Source organism: Synchiropus splendidus, chromosome 3 (genome assembly GCF_027744825.2).
Source record: "Synchiropus splendidus isolate RoL2022-P1 chromosome 3, RoL_Sspl_1.0, whole genome shotgun sequence".
NCBI classification, from domain to species: domain Eukaryota; kingdom Metazoa; phylum Chordata; class Actinopteri; order Syngnathiformes; family Callionymidae; genus Synchiropus; species Synchiropus splendidus.
The window spans coordinates 27,076,864-27,091,569 of record NC_071336.1 but is presented as its reverse complement, the minus strand read 5'-3'; the positions used below and the strand labels follow the sequence as shown (position 1 = coordinate 27,091,569).

Below are 14,706 nucleotides of genomic sequence, written 5' to 3'. Positions count from 1 at the left end.
TGTGCGGTAACCAACTCATATGGGCGGATGAAGAATTTGAAACGTATACTTTTCTGTGTTTGCCATTAGGTGGAGCCGCAGCAAGCCAGGCTGCGCCATATTAACCTATCGCCAAGGTTACCTTATTGGATCTCCATCTTCAACATTCTTTTCTCAACATGCCTCTCCACATGACCTCCCCAACTCCAAACTACTCCACTCTCCTGCATTTCCAAACTCTGACTTTGACCTTTGATTCTTAGGTCAACTGCGTGAATAGCTTCAACTGCTGCATTGCATGATGGGATTTATATCATACAGACCATGTGTTGCCTGCTTCTAGCATGCCTTGTTTGTGTCATGGTTTTCACATTATTGTTTAACTACAATACCACGTAGTCCAAAAATAGTCAGCTGCATTCCCGGATCACAAACATGAAACCAACTTCAATTTTTTTCAAGATAGTAAAGCAACTTTTACTAGTATTGGGGTTGTTGTTTTCAGCATGCATATTAATTTTAGCAATGGACATCATTTTTCTTACAGCATTGTGCATAGATGCTTCAGTTGAGCTGCTTCACTTTTGTTAAACGTTCGAACCGACTCAGAGTTTGAATTTACTAGTGTGAAACTTACCATACTGGGACTCAAATAGAATGTGAGTTGGACTGGACCTCTGAAGAATTGTTCAATGGCCAGTCAAGTTCTCATGCTGCTGGTGACTGTGCTGTCCAGCGTGCCAAGTGAGTGGCGTGTCAGAGACCCTCCAGCCAGCCATACATCACTGGATCCTGATAAGGTTCCAGTGCCAGAACTGACATTTGATTCATAGCTCTGGGTGCTCCTGAATTCTTAACAGTGGACGAGGGATCACACAGAAAAGCTAATGTTGACACGGGGGACAGGGGCGAAGAGAGTGAGAGTGGTGAAAGTTGCCGTGTGTTTGCAGTGCAGGTGGATGATGTTGCCTCTGAGAGGTAGAACTGGCATTGCTCTTGTGTGATGCACAGAGAGATGGGTCACAATAGTTGCTGAGATGTAATTGGTGCTATATGTTAAACTGATTCTAAGAGAAATGTGACTGACAGCACTGTGTGCTAGTAGAGATCATGGCTGGGTGTTTGTGGAGCCACTTGACTCAGGGAGTGTAGACCACAGGCGGTGGATTGAGGGGGATTCCCTGGAGAGGTGGGGGACTGATAGACAAGGACATTATTTTCGTTCATAGAATCGAGCAGGGTCAGGTCAGACGGAATAATGCAATACGGAAAAGGAAGCACGTTGGGTTTGTCGTCTTCGGAAGAGGGCACTGAAGTGGATTTCACAATTCCGTCTCCAGCTAGTGATATTGACTTGAGCCAGGCAAGCCGACACTGGCATGAACGCCACGACAATATTGCCATGATGAATCGACGTCAAGAAAAAAGAAAGTGACGTTGTTAAAGTCACACAAGGCATCTGGGGATAGGCACCTGCGGTGGTGGAAATGAATGCAAACAGCCACGTGAGGAGCGAGTCAGAAAATCATTCTTGTGGCCTCGGCTCCTTTGACATTTACTAAAAAATCCATCACGTGCTGCTTGCCGAGTAACAGAACGCCAGATAGACCAGAACAAATGCACATGTTCTTTGTCACCTTCTCTTTCAAGGCTTTTCACTCCAACGTGTACACACACTTACACACACACACATATTCTCTAAGCTCCTTCACCAGGCCAGCAGAGAAGGCAGAGAGCTCAACAATGAACTGGAAGGGAGTCAATATTCAACCCAAGAGAGAAAAAGGCAAAGAAGACTTAAGGTTTATTGTGTGCTTATGTGGGAGCATGTTGTCCTCTAAAACCTTCTTTTGTAAATCTCACGCTGCCAGTCAGACGTGCTGTTGAATGGGTGCCTTCTGAATGCAATTTAAGTTCCCACACTGGGTCAAGGAGTTCAACTCGCACATAAGATTTTGTCTCTAGCACAACTACAGGGCCCATCCCTGAACAAAATTTAAATGGCAGCACTGAAGAAATAAATCTTGTCATAACCTTCAAACTTAGTATGTTTTCCACTAAGTAGCTGAGACGTGGCTTTTTCTCTTTCAATGTTCAGAATTTCCAAAAAACTTTGGCATGGTAAACAAAGTACACATTTCCAAATAAAATATCCTTTTTTCTGCCTCAGCCTCAATGAAAAGGTTTGCAGGTTTCGGAAAAATCTCTCACAACCTCAGTAATGTTTCCAAAATATGAATACTGAAGACTTGTTTGACAAATATCATTTTGTCAAGGTAAACAAAAAGCAGCATAGACAGAAGGAAAGCAGATGTAAACATTGCTACGGGGCATCTCTAGCCCAGTACCTGCCCAAAAATCAGCCTTCAGAATCTCAAATGGGGCTTCATTCTTCATTCATTCTTTTGATAGTAAACCAGTCACGACTGCCTGAACGAAGAGTTGAATAGTTGGCATACAAGTTTGACAGAAAAAATGATGTACATTGTTGTACACACTTAGATTTGAATACCATGTCCTTTGATGTGGCCATTGAGAAATGGCCCCATATTTGGGATGTTTAACATGTAGCCTCATCCATTTCTTAGACACACACATCACACTGTAAAGGTGCCGTTTTGTTTTTAGCACCCATAAAAAGTTACCTCTCAAGTTGTTAGGTGAAGTGCAACACAACATTTCCTCATCAGCCCATCATTTCGCACAGGAGAGTGCAAACAGTGGGAGAAATCCTGGAGCAGGGCAGGAGTAATGGATCAATTACAGCATGTACTTGCTGACAGAAAAGCAGGAACTACAGTAGAGAAACACTGGACGTGCATTGAAAGTATGAGAGAGGGTTTTTGGCTCCAGCAAGTTGAACTAAATCACAAGAAAACATGCTGCATGTCAGTTATAACATTTTGAACTTTGAGCAGAGTGGTTTATCACAGCTCTCCATCTACTCACTGATGCCAAATGTAACATGGTGATGGACACCAACGTTCTCACCCGCTGGCTAACACCTACGTGATCTGAGGAACGATTTCCTCTGAGATCACCGGCAAAGCTCTGACTCACAGTGACCCAGTCTGTGATCTGTATGCAGAGATCAACCCACTTCCTGCATCGGAGCGGAACAAGTGCAATGAAAGGTCAGATGGAAACATCCCTTTGTGACAATGACAAGCAAGACCATATTAACAGGCAGCCCTGATTCTGCAACTTAAATGTGCAGGTTGTGCCTGTGACCCGAATAAATCTGCGATTATTCATGAAGCCGTTGATGTGTTCCAATACATTCATTTCAGTCATATATATATTATTGATACAATCCTGTGTAGATCTGACTTTTCACTCAACTTACAAGCTCTTTTCCAACTGACGTTTATTGAGTCACAGAACAGTCAGACTGCAGGCCCATTTGTGGTCATGGTTATGTTGGATTTGGCTATGGACAAAGCCTTCTGTCTGTGCTCTGCGTCCGTATGTCTGCACGTTTCCACAAAGCTCACGGATACAGACCAAACAGAGCAGTACCCCCGGAAACCGTGGGGGGCAGTGTTGCTGTTACAACTCGATACATAGCTCTAATGAGACACAAAGAAGACATCACAATGGTGGAAACTCTTTCTGTTGCGATATATTTAACGCCCTCACAGACCATCACCTCCAATTACGCTGCCTCTTTTGTGCAAGAGGTACAATATCAATACTTCTTCCACAGTTTCTGTTTGTTTTGGAGTTTGCTGTTGTCATAAACTTTTGACTCTCGTCTGCTCCCCCTGGTGGATAAATTGGTGAACAGCAATAGCAATGCAAGGAATGTATGAAGGCATGTGCTCAGTGACAGTAACGTCTGAAACATGGATAGTCTGCACATAAAGGGGGCATAAATGGACCTATAGGCACTAGCTTCCATCTGTGACTCCACCAACGCCTCTTCCTCTTATTCACTTCTCATACTGTTTTCAATATTTCAGCCAAAAAAAACCTAACACATTTAGTGACCTTCAACTAAGTCTAAACTTAAAGTCTAAAATCAGGAAGGCAACAACAAGGACATCATTCGTCCTCCTCACATCCAAAAGTGGATGAATCCGACTTAAGTTTGCATTCCAGTAACAAATAATACTCTGTTGCAGTCCATGAACCTCATCCAAAACAATTTACGCGCAGGAATCATAAATATTTAAGCAGCAATATTCACCTCAGTGAGCTACCGGGATGCTTCCTTGTTTGTTATTCCCCTCCCGCCTCACGCGCACACAATCACAGCTAATACTGTGAAATATTTTACTGGTGATTTCATGTCACCAATTCCCCGGCACGAGGGCAGTCGTGTAAACATGACGGGATATATACCTGACCCCTGCGTATCCTCGTACCTCCTGCCGGGAGAACATAAAAATACATGAAGTGGGAGAGGAAGCTCCATCTATAACCAGGTGGACAATGGTTGCAGGCGCGAGCTCTAACTAGCTGGCTGTTGTATACTCATGGGCAGGCAGCTGAAAAATGAGTGCTGAGGACACACACGCTACACGGAATGCTAAATTCTCCCTCACCCGTTGTCTTGCTCTCCCCCCTCGGTGCCCTGCAACCAATCTGACGCCTAATTAATCCTGAAGGTCTTTTGTTCCACTGAGGGCCCTCCGACCCCTCCATATCCCCCCCTGCACTTCATCCATCCTCACCTCCATCGCCGCCTGCCTCTTTCCCATCATCCCCCCCCTCGCTTACAGACATGCAGCACATACACCATATTTTAGCCTCACCCATTTAGTCCCCCCCCAGGGAGGCACAGCACACTCCCACAGAATAAGGAACATGTTTAATTTTTCTTTTTAACATATTCAGGCTAATTCGTTGGTGAGAGGAACGGCACTGATATCTTCAGCTAATGAATCACTTGCGAAACAACGCACCGACCTGGAAGCAGGGAAATGAACAGTTACTGGAGGGGTTAGCGCAGTTCCTGTTTGCGGACTGAAGATGATGCGTCATTTTAAGAGGCATAGCAAAGGCATACAAACGAAACCTCATAATTTAATACTAAAATTTAGTGGATATAAAATCTGATAATGGAACAGAATGATAAATTAGTGGATCTGGAATAGAAATTCAAGTTTTTTTTTTCTCTTTTGGAGGGTTTAACTATTTGAATTCTTGCTAACACCTGCAAAACTTCCCGCAGCACAGATGGAGTCCTGCATTTATTTCCCCCAAATAAGGGTGTAAGAAAATATCAATACGCTCAAATATTGCGATACTTAATATTGTATCGATATTTTTGATGAAATATTGCAATACTTGATTGTGTGATATTGTCCTCATATTTCAAGTCGGATGCATTGATATTTAATAGATAGAAACTTGTGTAAAAAAGTGACATTCTCTTGTTATTTTGCTGATTCAGTAAGCTGTTCAGTCCACCGTTGGACTGCGAAATTTAACTGAAAGTTGTGATTTCTTGCGATACTTCAAGTTCAGCAATATGTATTGTAATATTTAAAGGACAACACTGTTTCACCTACAAGTCTAAGCCAACACCTATGGATCTGGAGCATGGGAAAAGCCTTCCGTACTTGGCTGATCGAAAAGATGGAACAGAAGATCTGCTCCAGTTGCTCCATTAAAAGGATAATTTATTGAATTTTGACCTTGATTTTGCACAATTCACTGGCAAAGAACTGGGAATACTCCGATGTAACAGATGTCATCTTGTCCCACTGACCTAATTTGCCGTCAAAACTGAACAAGAATGAGAAGAAGCATCTAAAAACCAGGTGTTTAAAGGCTGCCTTGATGATGGGGAAAAGCTTTCTTTGAACTTTTGGGATTCGGCCAGAAACATCATGGACGATGGCTGGTAGATTAGAATGGATTGCCCTCATTACAACACCACAAATAGGGGTGTTAAAAACACCGCTCTGGAGAACGTGGCAACGTGATATGCATTTTCTGGCCCATCATCTTTATTGCGCGTTTCTGCGACGGAAGGGTCCATTGCGTCAGACAGGAAGGTCATTTAAAGGTCAGACATCCAGACCTCCGCCTCCCTCAGCTCCCTCCTCGTCTACCCGCTCCTGCCTGAGAACCCGAGATAAACCCACACATGCCAGCCACACAGGACCAATAGTGGTGATTTATTGGAAGCCATTTGGTACCTGAACGCCTATGAAATTGTAATGAAGTTGATTATGCTTTTAATGAAGTGTGAGAGGTTCTCCAGAAATGATTATAGCCCCACTCCAGCTCGGAGATGCAGCCCGCGGAGGGGAACGGAGGAGGGAGAGACAGCAGGGGGAAGAGGGATGGAGGACTGTCACTGACAATGAAGACTTAGTGGAAGTGAGGACAGAGACTCGACGGTAAAGAGGTGCAGACATGAGCGCCGGCGCGAGATAACGGCGGTGTTTTAGCGTGAGGTGGCGTCTCGTGACAGAGCCGTTTCTCTCTCTCTGTGTGTTCCACGCTCCTTCATAGCTGCATGCTGACGTGGTACATTAAGACTTAACAGCCTGTAGCTCCATAGGTCATATTTTGCATACATATTAGGCAGCGGAGGAGGATTCTAACCTTTCCGTCCAGATGAGGAAACATTATTGTTCGGTAATGTCACAAGCGCCAAATGCTGCTTCCTCTTTAAACAGCAAATGAGGAGCTAAGTGACGATTTAAAAGGCCACTGAGACCGTCCGGGAGCAAAGCCTGACTTTTCAACACCATTATTATGTTATTATCTTTTTTTTTTTTTTTTTTTTTGCAAATGCCAGGTGAGAAATATGAACAAAAGGATAAATAATCTGAAACATTTGATTTTTTTATTTTTTTTCCATAACAACAACATGGTCAAAAGACTCACTTTAAACTGGTTGTTCTCATGGCGCGATCCGCTCCTTGGCTGACCCGGACTCTAACTTCTACCCTTCATCCCACATCATCTCCATTAACTCCTTCTAGGAGGACACCTCATGCTCATGTCCAAGGCACTTCAGGCTTCACGTCCAGCAGATGCTCGAAGCAAACCACCAACCTTCTTGTTTCCTTATGGCATTTAACATCAGGGCTTGCCACAGCAAGTCATCCTCCTGTACCTCATCCTTTCTTGAACATCCCCCTTAGTCATACAAACCCCTCAATATCTTATGTGGTTGTCTTTCAACCAAATCAACACTTCTGTATCATCCACAGTAAGAGAATCTCCATTGTCATCCAAGACTATCTATAAATGGACCGTAAGCACAGGGGTGTTTCAGGGAAAAAACTCCCTTGCTATCACTCGGTGTACGATGACATCACACCCAGCAGTTGTGCCTGGATTTTTAAGAAAAAAAATGTATGAGCAAATGAAACTTTAAGTGAAGTATTTGATGGTAAACATCTACATTTGCACAAGACATTTGTCAAGCACAGTACAGTTCACCAAGCATAAGTTTGTTTTACTTCCTGGTCTGATGGCTTCATTTCTGGCTTTTATTTGCCATCACACAACCAGCCCTTTTAGTCGGCAGTTATGCACCATGAAACATACATTCCCACGCAATATATAATAATAATAGTATAAAATAATTACTTGCTGCTAACCAGAGGTCGGATGCTGCAGTAAACTTACAAACACGTCCAAGCAATTTAGTATTGTGCTATCGAGAACTGAAATATTTCAATTTATCAATATTTTCTTACACTCATACTGCATATAGTCAATTCAGGCCACAATATCAACATGAATGACCATATTTTATAATGTCTTAGTTTAGACTTGGATGGTTTGGAGGAGAGATGGAGAGCTGGAGATACCACAAGAAGAAGAGGACGACCACTGAAGCTCATGGAAGAAGTGAATTACTGTCAAATTTTAAGGTGATAGTTGTGATAAGGGACAAGATTTCTTTAGGTGGAAGAAGATGACTTGTTTTGGTAACCACTGATGGGGAAAAAAAACAAAAAAAAAAAAACCTAGAAAAGCACTCTGAGAGCGCAAACATCCACCAAGCAGCCTCAGTCCTCCCCAACACATTCTCCCACCGAATCCTTTAATAAAAAAATCCTGGATCCATCGTCGATACGGATCATTTCACGTTTCCTGGAAATGTCACCCAAATCCTTAAAACCATTTAACAGTGATGGACGGAAAAAAAAAAACAAGTTTAAAGAAACGTCCTGTGCATCTCACGGAGCCTCATCACTGGGAATCATTGTGAATAATGAATGAAATAATTTTTTAGCATGTTGCGCCTTTAATTCTAACATGTAAAATTAGCTCAACCTTTGTTGTTCTCACACCAACTAAACACTTGATATTGACATTAACCAGAGGTAAACAATGTATTTTACTGTCGCACTCAACTGCTTCACAGACAGAAGTAGACTCAGTGTTAAATATGCACCTGGCTTGTGCCTACCATGATCAGGACTGCAGCAGACGTGTGATGTAATGGAACTCATTTATTCTATTAACATGAAAACCATAACTATATAGTAATTACGATTTCCATGTAGGAGTCGCACCGTCTGTGGTTCCTGTGCAGCCGCGATGTTGTCATTCACAGCTGATGCTCAGCGCACAGTTGTTGTCAGTTCCTGTGTAAGTGTGGCCATCACTGTCTTCACTCTGAAGCTGCGAGACTAGCACGTCTCCAAAGCTGCTAATCAGCCGCTCTCCGAGGCGGCGTTCACGCGGCGCCCTCTCTCTCGTACTGTTACATCTCTCCCTCAGACTCAGGGCTGGGCCGGGCGATCGCCGTCACTAATTTGTTGTGGCAATATTAATTAATGATCGGCCTGTCACAGCTGTTTATATTGAGACGGATTAGAAGTGGGAGAGATTAGACAAAGAAAACAATCTGCCAGAGGCTGAGCGGCTGACAGCGGTCACCTTCACGTGTCTGGAATCATATTCAATTTGCCGCGCTGGAAGCTGAGAAATGACTCCACTTGACCAGACTGTATCCCTCCCTGCTTGAGACGCGTCACATTCACAGATAACTAAATCAAATCACTTTGTCACATTTAATCCCAGCTGATGCGGCCACTAATGACACCACTCCAAACTATAAATACAGAAATGCTTCAGAATCATTTCAAGGCAGCGATGAAAATACTTCCCTTTTCGGCAGAAAACCGAGCCCCCCCTGCGGCTGGCCCAACCGTGGAGGTGCCTGCCCTCCAACATGCGTCCTGGGCCGCACCAAACCTCCTCACTGCTAGAGACTGCTGTGGGAGATTCATTGGCCAAACACGGTCCGAGCAGCGGAGTAATCATTCCACTTGCTAAAATGGTTGTCAGGATCGCTGGAAGACTTTCTTACGTCCCTGTGCCTCCTTTAATGGGACCTGTGTTGAATTAAAGAACAACCACAAGTGACTTTGAACGAACACCACCGCGTGTATGGTGTAGCAAACATGTTTATTATTGCATAAATGATTCTAGTAACATGAATAAACACTGCAGGACTGTGATGATGATGACTGATGTCAGCTTTTAATTTAAAAAGTATATTGTAGCGACCTTGGTGAACTGTGTCGCAAAGGACTGTGGGTAGTGAGCTTGTGGTGTAAATATTAGTGTTTAATTTAGGTAAAGCAATAGGAAAGTGTTGTCGTAGTTAGGTAATTTGAAGGGTTATTTAGGTAATGTAATGCAAATGACTCTCGCTCTGTTCACTGGTTCAAGTGGGAATAAATGGTCGTCAAGCTACTTGAGCTGCATGCTTCTTGGACCACGCTACAATATAATGCATTTGAGTTCATGGTACCTGCCAAATTATTTTACATCACATTTCAAAACCTTTATTCAGGAACGTGGCGTAGAGAAGTGATGGACTGGTGAGGCTTCATAATACAGCGTCCTCATTTTGAGAGCCCAGCAGATGGCACTCTCTGCTCCAAAGACATTTAAACAATATTTCAATGAATCATTTTTAAACCAAGAGTGCCACCTACTGACCTCTGAAAGTGAGATCACTGTTTCAGGAGGGCTCTTCAGCTTATCGAGTACAACAATGCCTTGCTTTAACCTCATGTCATAATAGAACAATGAAATATGCAGCATTAAAAAGTTGCATATGTGATGAAGTGTGTCGTAAAAAGCAGTCAAGCATTAATCCTACATGCCACTTTCATCAATATACAGTACCTCGCATCTCGGCCAAGCCGAAAACAAAATCACTTTAATACTACTTCCATTAAACAATACATGGCTTGATGGGAATAGCATTTCACACATCGCAGGTTTCTAGTCCATCAGATAAACCAAAGGTACTTTAGAGTCAGACAATAGACAATATTTATAACCCTTAATAGCCTTGTTAAGGCTGACTAGTTTTTTACCAAAGGTTCACTCAAAAACAGGATTAGTATTAGTATTAATACTGACCAAAAACTAATATTCTTAAACTGCAGTTACAGAACATGATGTATAAAAGCTGTTGAAATATCGTACTAGGGCAGAATGATATGGACAAAGCCCTCGTACAGTGACTACTGTGCTGCTAGACATAGCTATAGCTACAGGAATTCAATTTGATGCAGTATGAATCGTGAATAAAGTGGACTACCGCAAGAATCTAAGATCACGCGATTGTAAAATGCTACTACAATTCTTGGCATGATAAATAAAGCTGAAAATTGAAAGGAAAAAAAGTCCTTGAAGACTTAATGCCAAGATCAGAAGACGAAAAGGGCAGATGAGAATGTATTTGTGCTTGGTGGTTCTCTCAACACAGATAATGAATCTGCTTCACATACCTCTCTCCTCTCAGAGCATCAGGGACTCAAATATATAAACCAGAGATGAAGTGAAAAATGCAATATAGTCTCGGTTTCACCTTCACTTCATATCGCTCGCTGGAAATACACCAACATCACAGTCAAGAAGCTAAACAAAAAGTTCACAATCCCGACAGATTAATGAATAAACATGTCTCACTACTTGTAAATAGATGGAGGGAACTACAGAGACAGGTTGTGTTCAAGTCACTGTCAGGAAACAAAAGCTTCAATAGTCGATTGAGTCATTGCAAAAGCATTAGCAATAATACAAAATACACATTCTATCCATCAAAACAGACTGTCAAGCCATCGGCCTCACACAGGGTTCTGCAATAGCCAGTGGCAATGAAATGCCGTTCAAAACAGGAGGATTTCTTAAGAAGAGATAAGGTTTACGACCATCAGGGATCAGAGAAAGAGTGGACATCTTGACCAGGATCACTCACACACACTGCTAAATATTCATGCCCTGTGGCTTGATGAATGATTCTGAGCCCTGGCACTCAGAAAACGTTCTTATGTTGTGGGTGAAATAATGGTTAAAAACCTGATTTCCAGGTATGACAAACGTTTTCCGAGTCGTCTTTGAAGGGTCCGTAATAAAATGGAAAAAAAAAAAACAACCGACACCTCATGTAGAGATTGTTTAACAGTTTGTACCAAAACGCAAAGTGCCTCATTCTGATCACAAATAACTCCTCTGAGCACAAGAGGGACACTTGGCGTTCTTTGTTAATGACCAGAGGAGAATTTGAATAATGGCTTCAAACAGAAAACGCCAGGCAGTTCACACAACAAAAAGAGGCTGCTTTTCCTTCAAAACGCTGGAATCCATGAGGACGTGGAGACTGAGAGAGAGAGAGAATGAGAGCTTCAGCTGTGAGTCAGAGAGAAGAATTGACAAATGAATGTTTTGTTTGGTCCGGTGACATTTATATTTGACCTTCGATTGGAAAAAAAGCAACTCTCCTCCCACTGAAGGTTTATTAGAGTAGTAATGAAATTCCCTGCAGCTATTCAGAGGATATTGAGTTCACAAAAAGAAAAGAAACATCATTAAACTCGAAGCATGTGGCCACTGTTACAGTCTATCAGCTGTGGCCAGAGAGCTGTTCTGAATATGGCCAAATGGCAGAAGGGGAAAACCCAGGGTCTGCTAGTGTACCCTCTCACTGCTCTGCTGACTCGGCAATTTCTTCTCAAAAGAACTGGAGAATGTTTGTGTTACAGTCAAGTGTCAATATTCTCCTGCACCTAGCTACCAGGTAGGTTGTGGAGTGATACTTATGCTACACAGAACATCCCATACTAAACATAAATCTAGTGTACTAGTACTCAAGACCAGTCTTTCATTCAAGGCCATACATTCAAACCTGAACGCGACTCTCACAGAGCAAGTAAACAACTCACCTGTTCAGTGGTGAAAAATGGATGTGAACAAGTCTTTTGCCAGGCATTTGTAAGCATATTGGTGGACAATATGACGAGATGGAGGGAGCATCCACTGTATATTGATGGAGCATGGTTGGAGACACAGCACAACCACAACAAAACCTCAACGCAGTCGGCTCTATCCTTTCCGTGTAATCCAACCAGTTGGATTCAACGAAACCTTCCACGAATTACTGCCATATTTGCAACACTTCGCTCAACTTACCTTAACCAACCTAAGTGTAGCAGGTGGAAAATGCTGGTTTTCTGGCTGATGATGACATCAGCTCCATCTTCACCCTGCGCTATGAGTTGAAATGTAAGAGGTCCAGCTGCACAAAACTGATGGATTTTCTTTTCTTTTCAATCATTACAGAGAAGAAAAAATATGAAAGAATTGAAAGAAAATGTGACTGTTCATTCACGAGCCAGAACACAACCCAGTTGGTCAGTAGGAGGAAGCCCACTTTCACATAAACCCAATGGTCAAGCATGAACTCCACACCCAGTTCTCACCAATACAAAATGACCTCCAAAACGAAACCAACTCATCCTCACGCTACTATATAGCAACTCCAGTCCTTCTGATGTCGAGGCTGAACTCTCTCTTTCACCTCTAACTAAAACTATGATTGGCAGTGTTAACACCGTACGACTCCAATTGAAGCTTCAATGTAGTGACCTCGGCCTTCCATTTTATCTTTACAAAAGCCAGTCTTCCCGCGGCCCCCAGCTACATCTGTGAAAAGCTGACCCTGACTTGTTGGGGCCGTACATCTTTTTTTTTTTCCAGGCTTGAAATCAAGAGGAGAAGGAATAGCGCCAGCGGTGTCTGTACCTTCAAAACAAATGTAATCAGTTCTCCTTCACCTTTTCTGAATATGATGTGCGCTTCTACTTCTTCTTCAACATCACAATAACCTTTTCCTTTTGGATTATATTTGAAAGCGCTGATCATAGAAGTGCTGTTTATATAACTCATTATTCAAATACTGATCCTTATAACCTGGTGCCCACTCACTTGAGGGGGATTGCCTTCTGGTATTGAACAGAAAAGAAGAGTCAGATCTCAGCTGCGGTACACTGGGAAGTAAACCGATCACTGTTCTCCACTGAGCAACAGGTACAGCCAGCGGGAGCTCTGAGGAAGCAGAACAGACCGCAGTGGCAAACATAATTTGGCAGAGTACCATCACGCCTCCATTACCCCCCAGCTACAGCTGGCAACCACCCACATATTACACATCACATCTGCAGCGTAGTCAAACACCGCTCTTGCAGTCAAGACTTGGCATGAAGATGGACTCAAGTGAGAATAGAAAGAATGAGTAAGATTCTGGGATTTTAGTCAACAAGCGGCACCACAGAAACCTACAGTGTGTGTTCGTGCCCATGCTCGCGAGCATCCGCACACACTTCTCCCACACCACTGAAAATAAAACGCCTTCGAGTCTCGCAGCCAGACTTTCAAGAAATTCCACAAGCGAGTGCTTTCTGGAACTAAACGGGTGCAGCAAATCCTCTTAAAATCCCTTTAGACGGCGTGGCAGTGGAGAGAAAGAGAAAAAGTTTCTCCCAGGCAAACGTGCAGGATAGCTGGGTTGCTGTCATGCTCTGGGGAAGGACACTCGCCAGAGTATTTCTTCAAGGAAGGGAGAGAGTGTTAATATGACAGAAACCCAGTGGGATGTGCAACAACACAATATGGCTCATGTCAATAGAAGTCAACTTTGGGTGAAGGACACTGAGGATGCGTGCAGTGTATTTATGAACATAACTGACTTTCTTCTTTCATTTTTTCAGCTCAGTGTTTCAAGGTTTGTTCTGAGACGCCTTAGAAATACTTGCCATTGTCTTGAACTTTAAACTTTAAATGAGAAAATATTCCAGTTTGATACCAAGAAATGTTATCAGAACTGCAGCAGGGCAGAGAAAAATATCTTTTTTTTTTTTCAAGTTTATATGTAACTTCAGACCGCAGACAAGCAAAGTCAATAAACATTCATTCAATCTGTATTATTATTGTTTTGACTGTTAATAATAATCGTAACAGTAATAGATGTACAGGTGTGAATTAGAAAATGCTTTTATCGAGGATAATGCCACACGTGTTTTGTTTTATAACAAGGGTGGAGCATCACTTCGAATCTTTTGAAAGTCCTCACTCTCATTTTAGTTGGGTGTGTAGTAGAGCTCTCACAAATGCAAAAGTTATACAGTATCTTAAATTATAGTCTCATTGTGAGAATATATATATATATATATATATATATATATATATATATATATATATATACCATAGAATGTTAGTATAACTTGACTCATTCCAAATGTGTTAAGATGAATTTTTCTAAATACTATACTATAGCGAAGAGACACTGTTGGCGACTTTCTGGAGGTTCATCTGGAAGGTTTCAGCTCCATTCAGAACATTGCAAAACACAGGATACAATTAAATCACTAAAACAAATCAAATTCCAAGACTATCTTGACCCGACATTTTTTTCAAATGTTGCAACATTTTCAGTTCCAGTTTTGACAC

The 14,706-nt window shown here is 42.3% G+C and overlaps 1 protein-coding gene across 4 annotated transcripts in view; it reads right to left on the bottom strand.

Moving 5' to 3' along the window:
* The window catches only part of adarb2 (adenosine deaminase RNA specific B2 (inactive)), a 159,087-nt gene that overhangs the window by 36,987 nt on the left and 107,394 nt on the right, over positions 1–14,706 (bottom strand). The gene's annotated exons all lie outside the window — the stretch shown is intronic.